The 18133-nt window shown below is 41.5% G+C and overlaps 1 protein-coding gene across 8 annotated transcripts in view; it reads right to left on the reverse strand.

The window, feature by feature from the left end:
• CELF1 (CUGBP Elav-like family member 1) overlaps window positions 1-18133 on the reverse strand; it is a 105512-nt gene that overhangs the window by 77801 nt on the left and 9578 nt on the right. The window contains exon 2 of one of the 8 annotated variants that reach the window (XM_073348329.1): window positions 1459-1499. The exons of the other annotated variants lie outside the window; for them this stretch is intronic. The gene's annotated coding sequence lies outside the window, so the exon portion shown is untranslated. The remainder of the gene's footprint in view (window positions 1-1458; window positions 1500-18133) is intronic. 8 annotated transcript variants of the gene reach the window in all.

Consider the following 18133-nt stretch of genomic DNA (forward strand, 5'->3'; position numbering starts at 1 on the left):
TCCCTCCACTCGAGGCTCTTGAGAGGGGCGCCATTGGAAACCAGGAGGGGATTTGGCACGCTGCTGCGTAGGGATGATGAGGTCAGACCTGCGGAATGTGGTGTTTTGCATGCAGAATCTTCCCCGAAGATGGTGGTCAAAATGAACTGCTCATCACTGAGGAGCGCTGGACAAAGCGCAGCAAGCCCCCAGTCCCGCTCCATCGGAGCCCCGGGTGAAGAGCAGCAAACCCCCTGGTCCCGCCCCCCTGGCAGGAGCGCCAGGCAGAGCACTGCAAGCCCCTGGTCCTGCTACCCCGGCCGGAACGCTGCAAGCCTCCAGCCCCGCTCTCCCTGCTGGTCCCGCTCCCCCAGCCGGAGCATGGCAAGCCCCCAGCCCTGCTCTCCCTGCCAGAGCGTGGCAAGCCCCAAGTCCTGCTCCCCTGGCCGGAGCTCGCGGGCTGGATAAAAGCAGCCCGCAGTTTGCTCACCCCTGGTGTAGGTAATCGACCTCCCTGAGAGGTGGTATCTAGGTCAATGGAAGAACTCTTCTGTCTAACTATAGCGATTTACACTGGGGATTAGGTCGGTACAGCTACGTCTCCCAGGGTGTGGATTTTTCACACCCCTTAAAAATGTAGCTATCCTGATGTAAGTTCCCAGTGTAAACCAGCCTTAGACATTTAGGTAGCTGGAGTCAGAGTGGAAGGATTTACTCTCTGTAAAACTATTCAGGTTTGGCTCCATTCAATCTTCAGACTGTATCATATCCCCATGACCATCCATTCTCACCCAATTTGTCAAAAAGGGAAGTTGTTTTATTAGAGGATCAGTTTCAGCGCTTCACAAACTTGACAAGGAATAGAACAAATCTCAACAGATCTTCATATTATAAAGCAGCAACATTTTCCTTCTTACCCTTTATTTCTCTAAGATCATTAAACCCCAAGCTGCACAGAAGCTTGCTGCTCACTTGGTACTCACAGTCCTAAACAAGTTGGTTCTCCCCGCCCCCACCACAGCATGCACATAGCAAACTGTCAAAAGCCTAAGCCCTGGTCTACACTGGGGGATGGGGGGATTGATCCAAGTTATGCAACTTCAGCTACGTGAATAACTGAGCTGAAGTCGATGTACTTAGACCTACTCACCGCGGTGTCTTCACTGTGATGAGTCAACTGCTGCCACTCCCCCATCAACTCCGACTGCGCCTCTCGTGGAGTACAGGAGTCAACAGGAGAGTGCTCGGGGCTCAATTTATCGTGTCCAGACTAGACGCGATAAATCTACCCCCGCTGGATCAATCGCTGCCCGCCGATCTAGCGGGTAGCATAGACATACCCTAAGGTTCAGGGGGCACTGCTCTTTGTAAGGGAAAATGAACACTCACTTTACTAAAGGCAATAGAAACCTTGCTCTAAAAAGGCATCTAAGAGAAAGGTCCAATAAGCAACAGAGAGGACCTGTATTTGGTTCATACCTGTAGCTATGCTCCTTCCTCTAGAGGTTCCAGTCTTCACTCTAAAAGACAAGAATAAAAATAGACACTGGGTGCTCCGGAGCTACAAGAAAAGATACCATGAATCATCAAGTAAGCTGCACTGTAAGTCACCCGACACAGGCGTAGGACTGGGGGATAGTAAAGTGAATTTCTAACCATAGAAATCAGCATGAGGTACTCACCATCTTTTACAGAAAATGTTTGCACTTTTTCAGAACTGGCAACCTTTTTTGTTTTGTTTTTTAACCCAGAGTGACAGACATTTATAAGCCCCGCAGAGGTGTCATGAGTCCAAAGGTATAAGTTTGTGCTACTTAGTTTTAGTAAGGTCTGAAATAAGCAACTCACTGTGCTTACAAATGTTGCAGGACATGATATTATAACTTCTCAGAGGTTTCAGATATGTCTCTTCTCAAGCCAGATACAAGCATGTGATCTCTGGAGTATCAGTATTAACATTTTGTGTAAGTTACAAACACTGCCACTAGTCAGAGGAACCATGACACATGTGGGCACCACTGATGAAAACTCTCTCTTTGTACTATTCAGGTATGTAGAACAGTGAAGGCTCCAAGAGTAACAAACAGATCTGATACAACCACCTCTGAGAGATCTGGGGAACATTCCTGCAGGAAGCATTTGTCAATATGGCCGGTTTTAACCACATTTAGAACCTAACTATACAGTCCATTTTATGTAAGTTTATGCACCAGATAGGCCTTACAACTCTCTCCCTTCTCAAATGAAACTAGAATTCAGCTTCTTATGCTCTGGTAATGCACTGTTCCTGGCAGGTGCCACTTTTCCTCTATTCAAGTGTGCATGGGGTATCAAATTCTGTACAACTGGCAAGGAAAGATCTTGTGTTCACTGAGGATTTACCCCATTATCAGTCTTTGGTGGCCAACCACTGTTATAGCTGCATGGGTAAAAACACCTACTAGAGACAGGAAAACATAAGCTGCAACTTGCATCTGTAGAGTTTACTCTGGTGTCGAGCAGTGGTGAATTACACAGGTACAAATTGTGGCTGAGGGCTTGTCCATACAAGGAAATTATTCCAGAATAGGGCAGAGTGTGAATTTAAGGCAGAATAGCTATTCTGGAATAACTTCCATGTGTGGACAATTTTACTCCAGAATTCCAAAGTGGATTAGGCTAATTCAGGAAAAGGCACTCTTATTCCAAATATTTTTCTGGAATAGCTATCCTTGAATAGCTCTATGTGTAGACAAGCCCCTTACAATCGTTTACTGTATCTGTGCAAAGGGTTTGGATCAGTGCAGTTAAACAGGTGGCTGGCCACCAGTGTCTGAAATTCCCAGTGTAGATAAAGTATACATTTGTCACAGTGCTCAGATTCCAAGATTCTTTGTGTTATCTAGATCCCTGTGACTCATGTTTTTTTTAAGCTTCACTGCCAAATAAATAGCATCACCACAGGGACATATTTCACCACATCTCTTTTTGCAATGAGAAAAATTCTGCTGCTGCCTTCCCCCTGCAAGGGTGTGCATTTGGGTGTAGATTCTGTTTCCAACCTCCCCTACTGAGTATGTGGGGGAATTCTATTACTGTCCATCTTTCCCATGAAGAGGAATGAAGACTATACTACCTCATATTTCATGCAATGATGCAGGAGTGAGAAAAGATATGACTGCAGATGAACAAACTGTTGCCTCTAATGGGACACCAGTTAGATAAGATTGCTGCTGCTACTGAAAAGAATGGCTCAAGGCCTTGGCCCCCAGAACATGGAGTTAAGAACAGCTGCTTTATCAACACCTCTACATGGCACACTAGTCACATTTTCCAAATTCTCAGGCCTGGTCTATAGTTAAAGTTTAGTTTGATATAGCTACCTTACTCAAAGGCCATACCCCTGGGCAACATAGCTATGCTGATCTAACCCCAAGTATAGATGAAGATATGTCAACAGAAGAATGTTCCATCTACTGAATTGCTGTCGCTTAGGGAGGGGTGCTCCTACACCAATGGAAAAACTCCTTTCCTCAGTGTAGGCTGTCTACGCTACAGAGTAATGCTGCCATAGCTACAGTATCACAGCTACACTGCAATAGTCCCCAGAGAGCAGACATGGCTTGAGTCATGTTAACACACTGGCATCCCTACAGAAGACAGTCCCTGCCCAGTGAGTGTACCCCTACCCATTTAATGCATCTAACCTCCCCGACTAAGGGTTTATATTTAGACTTGACTCAACTTATTTCTGTTTGTTCCAGTAACAAATGTTTATTAATTAGCATTTATAATCTTATTGGCTAACTAACTAATAGCCAATCAATTAACTTGAGTTAAACCAGGACCACAAACTCTAATTTAGACAGATATGTGTTAGGGGCCCAAAATATTCTTAGTTAAAACAGTATAAATTAGGGCTGCCGATTAATCGCAGTTAACTCATGTGATTAACTCAAAAAAATAATCGTGATTAATCACACTGGTAAACAATAGAATACCGATTGAAATGTATTAAATATTTTTGGATGTTTTCTACATTTTCAAATATATTGATTTCCATTACAACACAGAATACAAAGTGTACAGTGCTCACTTTATATTATTTTTATTACAACTATTTGCACTGTAAAAATGATAAACAAAAGAAATAGTATTTTTCTATTCACTTCATACAAGTACCATAGTCCAATCTCGTTATCATGAAAGTGCAACTTACAAAACAGATTTTTTTTTGTTACATAACTGCACTCAAAAACAAAACAATATAAAGCCACCATTCCAGAGTATGTGTTCATGCTGATGACGGGTTCTGCTCGATAATGATCCAAAGCGATGCAGACTGATGCACATTCATTTTCATTATCTGAGTCAGTTGCCACCAGCAGAAGGTTGATTTTCTTTTTTGGTGGTTTGGGTTCTGTAGTTTCTGCATCGGAGTGTTGCTCTTTTAACTCTTCTGAAAGCATGTTGCACATCTCCTCCCTCTCAGATTTTGGAAGGCACTTCAGATTCTTAAACCTTGGGTCAATGCTATAGCTACCTTTAGAAACCTCACATTTGTATCTTCTTTGCATTTTGTCAAATCTGCAGTCAAAGTGTTCTTAAAATGAACACGTGCTGGGTCATCATCCGAGACTGCTATAACATGAAACATATGGCAGCATGCGAGAGCAAAACACATACAGTTCTCCCCTAAGGAGTTCAGTCACAAATTTAATTAACTAATTTTTTTTAAACGAGCATCATCAGCATGGAAGCACATCCTCTGGAATGGTGGCCGAAGTATGAAAGGGCAGACAAATGTTTAGCATATCTGGCACATAAATGCCTTGCAATGTCGGCTACAAAAGTGCCATGCAAATGCCAGTTCTCACTTTCGGGTGACATTGTAAATAATAAGCAGACAGCATTATCTCCCATAAAAGTAAACAAACTTGTATGTCTGAGTGATTGGCTAAACAAGAAGACAGACTGAGTGGACTTGCAGGCTCTAAAGTTTTACATTGCATTGTTTTTGAGTGCATTTTTTTTTTTGTACATAATTCTACATTTGTAAGTTCAACCTCCATGATAAAGATACTGCACTAAAGTACTTGTATTAGGTGAATTAAATACTACTTATTGTTTTTTTACAGAGCAAATATTTGTAAACAAAAATATAAAGTGAGCACTGTACACATTGTATTGTGTTGTAATTGAAATCCGTATATTTGAAAATGTAGAAAATATCCAAAAATATTGAAACGTATTCTATTATTGTTTAACAGCACAATTAATCACGCAATTATTTATTTTAATCACGCAATTGTGATTATTTTTTTTAATTGCTTGACAGCCCTAGTATAAATCTGAATTTACTGTATATATACACACATCTTAGTAGTGCCAACAGAATTTGGCCTAATATGAGACATAAGTGTACAGGATCCGTGCCTCATTCAAAGTCTAATCTGAAGCCAAGCAAAGTTAATGGGAATCTTTCCATTGAGTTCAATGAGCCATGGCTGAGGAAGCTTAAGAAAACTATACCAAGCAAACTATAGCCAATTACCCTGCAGGAGCATAAAGGGGGGCTGGATAGAAATAGCATGAGATCATGTAATTAAAGACTTCAGTAATGCATGCACATAAAGGGACACAGTTAAGGTTTTGTGTGTGACTAACTTTGGCATTCCCTGATTCAAATGTTTCATTCTGCAGCCTTAACATTCTATTAATAGTTTTTGTAAAGAACTTCCTAGGGCTTTTTTAAAAAAGAAATCATAAAAAAAAAAATCATCACGTGCAACTATTTGCTAGACAGCAGCAGAACAGTCTTTCTGCAAAGCTTGGGATGTGTTTTGCAGACAAAACATACCTATTTTTAACTCCTGCAGATGTGTCTCATTTTAAAAACCAACAGTTTAGAGAGAATGAAGAGCCAAACATGGATTTTTTTTTTTTTTTTACGGCTCAGTATAAATTTAGAGAATGAGAGCTTCAGGGGTTTTTTTGGCCAGATTCATCCTTTATTTTCTCAAGAACTTTAAAGCACTTAAATCAGAGACATTCAGATTCTCCTACACATAACTTTATTTATGCTTTATTTCTAAGAGGCACAACTCAATAAGATTTCTTTACTGATGTTCCTTTACATTCTCACTATGGATGATATACTGCAGAGAATGCTTCTTCCACATCTGCCAATAAAGAAAAGCAAAACATCCCCAACGGTTTGAATTTTCTTAAGCTGCATAAAATCATATTTTTTGCTGGTGTAAATAGATGCAGCTTCTTTGACTTGGATGGAGTTTCACCCATTTACATTAGTAGAGAATTGTAGTCATACCGAAAAGAGTGAATGCTGATTAAGATGGCTTCCAAAGCCAAATCCATTTCTTAGGGCATTTCTGCCTATTAGGCAGCACCATACCTCTGGTGCTCCTGTGGGAATAACAACTTTGGAATTTCCTGACTTTTGTGCAGTTAAAACCTCATCATTGGCACTGCAGCAAAGGAGGATTTTTTCATGTTATTAAACTGTAATTTTTCCCCGTGGGCTTCTTGGCACTCCTGTTTTTCTATATTTTTTTCCCCCTCACTCAACAATTATTTATATAATGTCCAAAGTGTGCTAAGCACTTGTACAAACATAAAAGACCCATGGCCCAAGAATTTACAACCTAAACAGAGGAAAAAAAGATAAAGGGTGTAGGAAGGTGTAACACATACAAATGCTACATTTCACCCAGAACCACCTTGGCTTTACATCATAATCAAAAAGGCTGACAAAGGAGGTGCTGTTGTCATCATGAATAGGTCGGAATATGAACAAGAGGCTGCTCGGCAGCTCTCCAACACGAGTTTCTACAAGCCATTACCCTCTGATCCCACTGAGAGTTACCAAAAGCAACTACAGCATTTGCTCAAGAAACTTCCTGAAAAAGCACAAGATCAAATCCGCACAGACACACCCCTGGAACCCCGACCTGGGATATTCTATCTACTACCCAAGATCCATAAACCTGGAAATCCTGGGCGCCCCATCATCTCAGGCATTGGCACCCTGACAGCAGGATTGTCTGGCTATGTAGACTCCCTCCTCAGGCCCTACGCTACCAGCACTCCCAGCTACCTTCGAGACACCACTGACTTCCTGAGGAAACTTCAATCCATCGGTGATCTTCCTGATAACACCATCCTGGCCACTATGGATGTAGAAGCCCTCTACACCAACATTCCACACAAAGATGGACTACAAGCCATCAAGAACACTATCCCCGATAATGTCACGGCTAACCTGGTGGTTGAACTTTGTGACTTTGTCCTTACCCATAACTACTTCACATTTGGGGACAATGTATACCTTCAGATCAGCGGCACTGCTATGGGTACCCGCATGGCCCCACAGTATGCCAACATTTTTATGGCTGATTTAGAACAACGCTTCCTCAGCTCTTGTCCCCTAAAGCCCCTACTCTACTTGCGCTATATTGATGACATCTTCATCATCTGGACCCATGGAAAAGAAGCCCTTGAGGAATTCCACCATGATTTCAACAATTTCCATCCCACCACCAACCTCAGCCTGGTCCAGTCCACACAAGAGATCCACTTCCTGGACACTACAGTGCTAATAAGCAATGGTCACATAACCACCACCCTATACCGGAAACCTACTGACCACTATTCCTACCTGCATGCCTCCAGCTTTCACCCTGACCACACCACACGATCCATCGTCTACAGCCAAGCTCTGCGATACAACCGCATTTGCTCCAACCCCTCAGACAGAGACAAACACCTACAAGATCTCTGTCAAGCTTTCTTACAACTACAATACCCACCTGCAGAAGTAAAGAAACAGATTGATAGAGCCAGAAGAGTTCCCAGAAGTTACCTACTACAGGACAGGCCTAACAAAGAAAATAACAGAACGCCACTAGCCGTCACCTTCAGCCCCCAACTAAAACCCCTCCAACGCATTATTAAGGATCTACAACCTATCCTAAAGGATGACCCAACACTCTCACAAATCTTGGGAGACAGGCCAGTCCTTGCCTACAGACAGCCCCGCAACCTGAAGCAAATACTCACCAACAACCACAGACCACACAACAGAACCACTAACCCAGGAATTTATCCTTGCAACAAAGCCCGTTGCCAATTGTGCCCACATATCTATTCAGGGGACACCATCACAGGGCCTAATAACATCAGCCACACTATCAGAGGCTCGTTCACCTGCACATCCACCAATGTGATATATGCCATCATGTGCCAGCAATGTCCCTCTGCCATGTACATTGGTCAAACTGGACAGTCTCTACGTAAAAGAATAAATGGACACAAATCAGATGTCAAGAATTATAACATTCATAAACCAGTCGGAGAACACTTCAATCTCTCTGGTCACGCAATCACAGACATGAAGGTCACTATCTTAAAACAAAAAAACTTCAAATCCAGACTCCAGCGAGAAACTGCTGAATTGGAATTCATTTGCAAATTGGATACTATTAATTTAGGCTTAAATAGAGACTTGGAGTGACTAAGTCATTATGCAAGGTAGCCTGTTTCCTCTTGTTTTTTCCTACCCCCCCCCCCCGATGTTCTGGTTTAACTTGGATTTTAACTTGAAGAGTGGTCAGTCTGGATGAGCTATTACCAGCAGGAGAGTGAGTTTGTGTGTGTATGGGGGTGGGGGGGATGTGAGAAAACCTGGATTTGTGCAGGAAATAGCCCAACTTGATTGTCATGCACATTGTGTAAAGAGTTGTCACTTTGGATGGGCTATCACCAGCAGGAGAGTGAATTTGTGTGGGGGGGTGGAGGGTGAGAAAACCTGGATTTGTGCTGGAAATGGCCCACCTGATGATCACTTTAGATAAGCTATTACCAGCAGGACAGTGGGGTGGGAGGAGGTATTGGTTCATATTCTCTGTGTATATATAAAGTCTGCTGCAGTTTCCACGATATGCATCTGATGAAGTGAGCTGTAGCTCACGAAAGCTTATGCTCTAATAAATTGGTTAGTCTCTAAGGTGCCACAAGTACTCCTTTTCTTTTTGCGAATACAGACTAACATGGCTGTTACTCTGAAACTTGGCTTAGTGTCATCCCTAACATAGACTTTGTCTTGTTTGAAGAAACGTGATTTGGCAAGAAAGTCACTTGAAAGTCAGCTACTGAGTATAGAGGAAAAAACCTTTCGGTCTTTGTTGATTTAAGCTTCCTTTCATCCACAAACAACACCCATGGCCAGCCCTGGGCCTGCCAAACATCCCCTCTAGTCAAGCTTTCCTGCTGTGATTAATGTTCACTGACAACTGTGTCAGGGCACTTTTACATTCTCTTCATGATTCTATAACGCCCTGCCAGATTTCCCTGCTGTGCTGGGTCTGAGTCTGTCACCTGATTCAAGACATTCATGGAGGGGGATTCAGAGTAGCAGAGGTAGATGATTGTTTACTGTAGTGACCCATTTCAGAGTAGCAGCCGTGTTAGTCTATATCCGCAAAAAGAAAAGGAGTACTTGTGGCACCTTAGAGACTAACAAATGTATCTGAGCATAAGTTTTCGTGAGCTACAGCTCACTTCATCTTTTCTTTTTGTAGTGACCCAGTGTCTTTGCATTCAACTGCTGTCATGGTTCAGAGATTGCCCATGCACTTTGCCAAGCACTAGAGATATTCAGCACTCATTTGAAGTTTCATGCACAAGTTTTCAGTCACTCCTCACTTATCGTTTTCTCCTTCTCTTCTTTCCATTCACTCTTCCTGCAGGGCATAGTGTGACATTAGCTGTATTCCACTGTTAATAAGAGGACACTGGACAAATTTCATGTCAAAACAAGTGATATAAATATAACTATTGGCTGAACATCTTAATGAGGAACCAAAAAAAAATAGCTACAAAATCCTCTTACACCTCTTGTAGGATTCTAGGAGACCCCATATATCCTGTCTCCTGAATAGAAAAGGGGTCAAGAATCCAGGTGTGGTGATACGCATGCCATAACCCCTCCCTCTCTACTCCCATGTCAGCAGCAGAGCTCACCTCTTTTCCCAGAACTGTCAGCATAGTCGCATCACACATCAGGTCAGTACTCAATTTACTATACATTTTGAAAAGACAGTTTGTCATTGCATATTCCCCTACATGGAGGTTACATTCACAGTAAGACTGCAGGTATCACACATTAATCCCCAACGCCTCTCATTCAACTTTGGGGCGCTTTACCTCAGAGAATGAGGGAGGTCAGTGCTCAATAAAAGATGAGACTGAAGAGGATGGGGAAGTAATGACAGAAATAAGCTAGGAGTATCAGTGTTCATAGCTATATTATCTACAGTCCATTCTCCCTGAATTTACCCTGTTTAGTTTTAAAACATCCCAAGTGGTGAGGCTTCCACTATTTCCCTGGAGGAAATATTCCACACTGTAATAAACCTAACTGTCAGAGTGCTGTCTCTGATGTTCATCTTTTTGTTATCCTTTGCTCAGTTTGATTCCACTATTGCTAGTTATACCTCTTGGACAATTCCTCATTGTTCCTGGGCTCTCTTTTTAAATTTACAAACAATCAGGACCCCACCATTGGCCAACCTATATTTATTTAGTTCCTTTAATATTTTCTCATCTGAATCCTTGCAGCCTTCATTTCTGTGTGTTGGATTAATCTTGCATCCTCCATCTTGAATCTAATTATTTTCCTGCTCATATTTAACCTATCTTTGTCTTTCTGGCGTGTGCCATCTGTAATAGTAAATCAGCAACATTTGTGAATTATATTAACATGTTGTCTACCTTCCCTTCTAAATCATTAATGAAGATGTTGAATAAAACTGGACCTAACTTCTATCTCTACAATACCCCAACACACTTCCAATCAATCCAATACATCATTGTTTACTATTACCCTTTTTATCAGTATGCAGGAAAAAATAGGAGTTCCTTAATTTTAGGAGGATAACAGTAACCAGAATAAAATCAGAAATAAGCTGTCTCCTAGAACTTTTAAAAGTATTATTTTAAAGACTGATAGGCTAGATTAGATTCCTCCTCACCTCCAATCCTGCTTTGGTGTGCCAATCCCTGTAAACAAGGTATGAAAAAACCTTTTTTGTGGGTATAACATGGATTTGTGGGCCATCTCCCTTTGGACTACTCAAGCTTACAGTATTTTTCAGGTAGGATTTTCTGATCACCAATTCCTACAGCATCATGTTATGTGGTATGGCTCCCTTGAGCCAACAGGAACAGGCATAGCCCCAAGGGGCTCCCTTTCAGCCATCAGGATATAGCAGCAAGGCAGATTTTATTGCACTGAAAAATGCATCAGCTTTCCAAGAAAGGGAAGTTGGAGTGATGTTCTGTCATTATTAAACTGTGTAAAAGATGGCAGGTTCCATCTAATCTCCTCCTGCCATTCTATGGCCAGGATGTATCGTACTCATTGGCTTCAGTGCACCAGATGAACATACGTAATCTCCCCAACATGCTACCCATATATTCTGACTCCTGTCACAGAGTGGATTGGTCAATGAGAATTCTGTCAGCACTCTTTGCCATATTCTCATATATATGCTTTCCAAGAATCATCTCATATTGACTATTCCTACTCTCTCAATAGGGGTGCTGGCAAAGACAGGGAGGGTATTCCAAGCATTCCAAAGGCCAGGGAGGAGTGACGTAACCATGAAGTACCTGGGACAAGCAAGTTGCATTGAGTAATGACCCAATTTTACTTTTAATTAGCATTTTAAACTAAGATTTGTTCAAATTTAATCTCTGCTACTCTGCTCTTGCTGGTGCACATAGAAGAGAGTATGCCTGTAGGGGGACACAGAATGGACAAGCAGGAATGAGGAGAAGCAGAGAGCACTGAGAGGATGTGGCAGTATCTTTGGTATTCTGCATGGGCTTGCAAGCAGGAGGGTTTGAAACTCCAGAAACCACATATGCAGTGAACGTCACAGGACTACCAGATGAAGGAGGAACAACTGTCAGCATGTGTCTACATTACAAAACCAACAACAATGTGAAATCAGCCACACAACATACAGCTACTTGTTAAGCAGACAGTCCTAGAGTGAGATGTTCCTCTGTCACACAGATCTATCAACTTCTTCTATTCTGATCCCAAATATGTCTACAGACACACCTGTGGAGACTTGACGCCCCCATTTAGCCCCATAACCTGCTTGTTTCCTCTGGGAGGTGATGGGTCTGACCCTGCTAGTTGCAAATATTTGTAATATTGGAAACATGATGGGGATACTGCAACACTAGGAAAAAAAGTCAACTCAGACCAGGTCCCTAGAGCACTCAGGAAGATTGGAGTGAACACCTTTCCTTTTACTTTCCACACAATCAGCAGAAAGCGTTAGTAACCAAAATCCCAGAGGGCCTGATTTCCAGAGGTGCAGAACATCCATTGCTCCAGTTGAAGTGAGTAGGAACTGTAAGTGATCAGCATCAAGATCTTTACCCTTGTCTATCCTGAGGAAAAATTTTCAAAAGATCACACCAGTGCTAATGGTTGGTGCAGTTGCAACCACTGTTTTCAGCATCATTCCAAAACCCTGCTCAGAGTAAGTCTTATCAACACCGTGTTTACAACAGTGTCTGCAGCTGGTAGCCAGTGTAAACTAGGCTAAACATCTGCAACCCCACTACAGCTGAACTTGTATTAAAGGTAAGACAATTTTTAAAAACTTCCCTGGTGTAAATAGGGTCTTAGTGCGAGGTTCATACAAATGTGCAATCAGAGAGAACAGAGTTAAGTTTCTAGCTCTTCCTAATAAAAGATATTTCATGAAGGCCCAACCTCCAACATCACCTTCAACCTGCACTCACCGCCTCAAACCAAAAAAAGGCAGGGCAGGATCTATTCCCTTATTAATCCTGGTTAACCACAAGTGGCAAAGAAAGCATGCAGCTCATCAGATAGAGTATCTACCTTTCACTAATCCTCAGGGCAGTCAGAGTGAGAGCAGCTCTTCTGGGGCAGAGTCTAATACCAGTTCCCAAGGCAGGCAGGGCCATCAAAGCCCCCCAGAGAGGAGCAGCCCTCTTTTTGGAGTTTGCAGCATTGCTGTTTTAGTGTGATTACCCGCCCACTGCGCTCTTTCCTAGTAAGGGAACTGTATATCCATCTCCACTCCCAGTCCTAGATTCACAACTTTCATGGATTGTAACTTAAAAGAAAACCACCACAAACAGATCATCTTTCATGTGGAAATCAGCCCTCCCCAGAAACAGAAAGATGGATGGACTCAAGGACAGAGACTGCAAGCTCTGGCTCACAATTCTGATCAGCAAATGCCAAGCGTGCACAAGACCAGCCACACCGCCTAGCTAGCTAATGTGCTGTTGCTGTACAAATATAGAAAGCAGAAAGTGGAACGACAGCTTCAGCAGAACACATTCTGATCAGCTTTCTCAGAGGGAGGAGCAGAGAGTTGAACAGCTTTACCCATACATGGTTGATGAAAGGGGTCACTGCTGAGACAAGTTTCTTCTCTCTCATTCATTCACCGTCAGACTGCGCTGGAGAAGAAACAGAATTAAGCTCTACCGGGGTGGGAGGGGAAGCACTCTATGAACTTTGCTTTAAGTAAGGTTTGACAGAGTCCTTTTCAGTAATTTCCAGTACCTATATCCAACAAAATCCTGACAGTACCAAGTCTGACATAAGGGGAAACCTTAATGTCCAGAAAATCCTAAAATTTATCCACATTCCTGCGCTGCTGTCTGATCTGCACAGGCCATGCCTTCACAGTTGCTTCCAGAAGCACCTGCCCAATTACCTACTCAGACTATCTTTAAATTGATTTATAGCAATAATTTTGATCCGGATTTTTTTGATACATTCCTAAACTGGCTAATACAAACTTTCCCATTGGTTGGTATAAACTGAAACATGTTAGAATTCTTGATCTCCCTACTAGGTTACTACAGCTTAAATATTTAACAGATAACATTCTCACACAACGTAATTTTTCATATTCTTTTTACAAAAGGAAAAAAAACTAACCCAGCATTGAACTAACATTCAAGTCCTTGTTTTAGGATCACAGGAATTCTGGCATGGAAATACAGCAGCAGTCTAATTCTATATCCAAGGCCCCATATGCTCCACAGCAAACATGATATAAGTTCTGGGCCCTGATCCCTGGATTCTGGTGTGTCAGACTGCAATTTCTGTGGCAGCTTCATTTATATTTTGAAGTGTATGTTTTTTATTAAATATTAAAATAGTATAATCAATACAGCAGCCTCAGTTATTTGGTTATTAAATTCAATTTATTTTATGCTGTCTTGTATTTTCCATATGCTGCAGATTTTTGTACTCGTACTGTAGAAGTTATTAGGGACAAAACGTGATGTTTTGACAGATAAGTATGTGGCAGCTGAAATTTTAGCATCAAAGGAGGCATGGGAGCCAATCTGGAACTGAGATAAGCACATCAAATGGATATTTCTATTAAACAATCAGTAATAAAATAAGAAACAACGCTGACATTTAAACTCCTCTTTCGGTTCAGAGGTAACACTTCATTAAGGTGAATGGGATACTTCACATCTCTTAGACAGCTACTGCTTCAGACTGCCTGCAAACTTAAGAGGATAACTCTGCATCAATTACATACCGGCCACATTTTCAAGGTTTTCTTCACAACAAGGGCTACCATATAGGCTCTGATCCTGCTCCTATTGAAATCAATAGTAAAACTCCCATTAACGTTAGTGGTGCAGGATCAGGCCAACGTTTTAAAACCTGAATTATGAAGCACAATTCTGCACCAAAGGATGAATTTTGTGGCAAACACAAATGTGGAAGACACAGAACCCTGTCTAGATCCTGCCTCTGATTATCAAATGTCAGGTGATTCAAAGGAAGGCACTTATGACATCTAATACAAAAGGAAATTCCAACTACAAAGTCATATATGAGAATCCAGCCCATGAGAATCAGGAAATTTTCATTTAAGGTTCCCCAATTCATTTTAATTATCTTCTCTTTGTTCATGTATCACTACAGTTGTTTATTATTGAGCAGTCAAAACTGCACTTTCTGCTTCAAAGAAATAAGAAAGAAATAAACAAGACCTTTCTCTGAAGAGCTTTTTTATTATTAATCATGTTTATTACAGTAGAACTTAAGGATCAACCAAGAATGAGGTGCCGTTGTGCTAGGCATTGTACAAACACAGAAAAGTTGACAGTCCCTACTACTCTGTACAGTGCCTAACAATTTACAATCTAAACACATGAAACAGATAGTGAGGTTTATAGATAAGAAAAAGAGGGAAGGAGAAAGGAATAAGGGCAATATTAAAAGATAACATGGTTCCTCATTAAGAAAAATGCATGCCTTGATGACTTAAATTAGCTTTTATTAAAAAAAATTCAGTTCTCATAAGTAACGACAGAAATGAGTTTTTGGGCAGAATATAATAAGGAACATAAGAACGGCCATACTGGGTCAGATCAAAGGTCCATCTAGCCCAGTATCTTGTCTTCCTACAGTGGTCAATGCCAGGTGTCCCAGAAGGAATAAACAGAACAGGTAATCATTAAGTGATCCATTCCCTGTTGCCCATTCTCAGCTTCTGGCAAACAGAGGCTAGGGACACCATCCCTGCCCATCCTGGCTAATAGCCATAGATGGACCTATCCTCCATGAATTTAGCTAGCTCTTTTTTGAACCTGTTATAGTCTTGGCTTTCACAACATCCTCTGGTGAGGAGTTTCAGAGGTTGACTGTGCGTTGTGTGAAAAAATACTTTCATTGTTTGTTTTAAACCTGCTACCTATTACTTTTATTTGGTGACCCCTAGTTCTTGTGTTATGAGAAGGAGTAAATAACACTGCCTTGATTACTCTCTCCACATCAGTCATGATTTTATAGATCTCTATCAGATCTTCCCCCCCATCCCCATCATCTCTTTTCCAAGCTGAAAACTTATAGTCTTATTAATCTTTCCTCAAATGGCAGCCATTCCATACCCCTAATAATTTTTGTTGTCCTGTACTGAACCTTTTCCAATATATCTTTTTGAGAAGGGGTGATCAAGTCTGCACGCAGTATTCAAGATGTGGGTGTACCATGGATTTATATGGACGCAATATATTTTCTATCCCTTTCTTAATGATTCCCAACATTCTGTTTGCTTTTTTGACTACTGCTGCACATTGAGTGGATGTTTTCAGAAAACTATCCACAATGACATTTAAAATGTATAGTTGGGATTATGTTTTCCAGTGTGCATTACTTTGCATTTAGGAGAATGAAGTTTACGGAAGGTGTATTATATACGAGCTAGTGATGTTTAAATTATGGGGAAGTAAGATTTTTATAGCAATTTGCCTTCAGAGAGCATTCAAACAGAACCGTATGCTGCGTTCTAAATTCCTTCTCTACTACTGGAAGAGCACAGAACGGAGCACCCTCCTACCAAATGCAGCAGCCATTGATACTTGAACATCCAGCCTGTAAAATTTTGCAAAGGTATGAACACTGATCAGGTGGCCATTTTGCAGAACTACTAACTGTGGTACATAATCTATCATTTAAATCAGCTTCTGTACCAGATGATTGGAAGATAGCTAATGTGACACCATTTTTTAAAAAAAGCTCCAGAAGTGATCCTGTCAATTACAGACCAGTAACCCTAACTTCAGTACCAGGCAAATTGGTTGAAACTACAGTAAAGAACAGATTGATCAGACACAGATGAATACAATTTGTTGGGGAAGAGTCAACATGGCTTTGGTGAGGCATGATTTCCCTTTACAAACCTATTAAAATTCTTTGAGGGGGTCAACAAACAAGTGGACAAGGGTGATCCAGCGGATGCAGTGTACTTGGACTTTCTGAAAGCCTTTGACAAGGTCCCTCACCAAAGGCTCTTAAGCAAAGTAACTAAGCATGGGATAAGAGGGAAGGTCCTCTCATGGATCAGTAACTGGTTAAAAAGCAAGAAACAATGGGCAAGAATAAATGGTCAGTTTTCAGAATGGAAAGAGGTAAATAGTGGTGTCCCCTAGAGATCGGTACTGGGACCAGTGTTGTTCAACATATTCATAAATGATCTGTAAAGAGGGAGGTGGCAAAGTTTGAGGATGATACAAAATTACTCAAGATAGTTAAGTCCAAAGCAGACTGCAAAGAGTTACAACAGGATCTCACAAAATTGGGTGCTTGGGGAACAAAACGGCAAATGAAATTTACTGTTGATAAATGCAAAGCAATGCACATTAGAAAACATAATCCCAATTATACATACAAAATGATGAGATCTAACTTAGCTATTACCACTCAAGAAAGAGATCTTGGCATCATTGTGGACAGTTCTCTGAAAACATCCACTCAATGTGCGGCAGCAGTCAAAAAAGCTAACAATGTTAGGAACCATGACAAAAGGGATAGATAAGACGACAGAAAAGATCATAATGCTGCTATATAAATCCCTGGTACACACATACCTTGAATACTACATGCAGTTCTGGTCACCCCATCTCAAAAAAGACATGAGAATTGGAAAAGGTACAGAGAAGGGCAACAAAAATGATTAAGTATATGGAATAGCTTCCATATGAGAAGAGATTAAAAAGACTGGGACTATTCATCTTGGAAAAGAGACAACCAAGAAGGGATATGATAGAGGTCTACAAAATCATGAATGGTGTGGAGGAAGTGAATAAGGAAGTGTTATTTACTCCTTCATGTATGGGCCCTACCAAATTCATGGACAAAATCAGATCTCCCCCATGAAATCTAGCTATTTTAGGGGAGGGGGAGGGGCTGAGGGTGCCATAGCCAGGGGCTCCTACCATGCACTGGGCTCCAGCTGCTGGGTCCCGGGCAGGGTTGGGACTTCATCTTCCCTGCATGGCCACTCTGGGGCCGAGATCAGACCCACCTCCAAGAACCTCCACCAGTTGCAGGAGGCTCTGAAGGCAATGCAGAAGTGAGGGTGGCAATCCCGCAATACCCTTACAACAGCTTTGCGACCCCTCCCCACAAGTCCTTTTGAATCGGGACCCCCATGGTTATAACACCATAAAATTTCAGATATAAACATCTGAAATCATAAAATTGGCTATTTTTAAAATCCTACAACCATGAAATTGACCAAAATGGACCATGACTTAGGTATGACCCTATTCATGTTACACAAGA

This window comes from Lepidochelys kempii, chromosome 6 (genome assembly GCF_965140265.1).
Source record: "Lepidochelys kempii isolate rLepKem1 chromosome 6, rLepKem1.hap2, whole genome shotgun sequence".
NCBI lineage: Eukaryota > Metazoa > Chordata > Testudines > Cheloniidae > Lepidochelys > Lepidochelys kempii.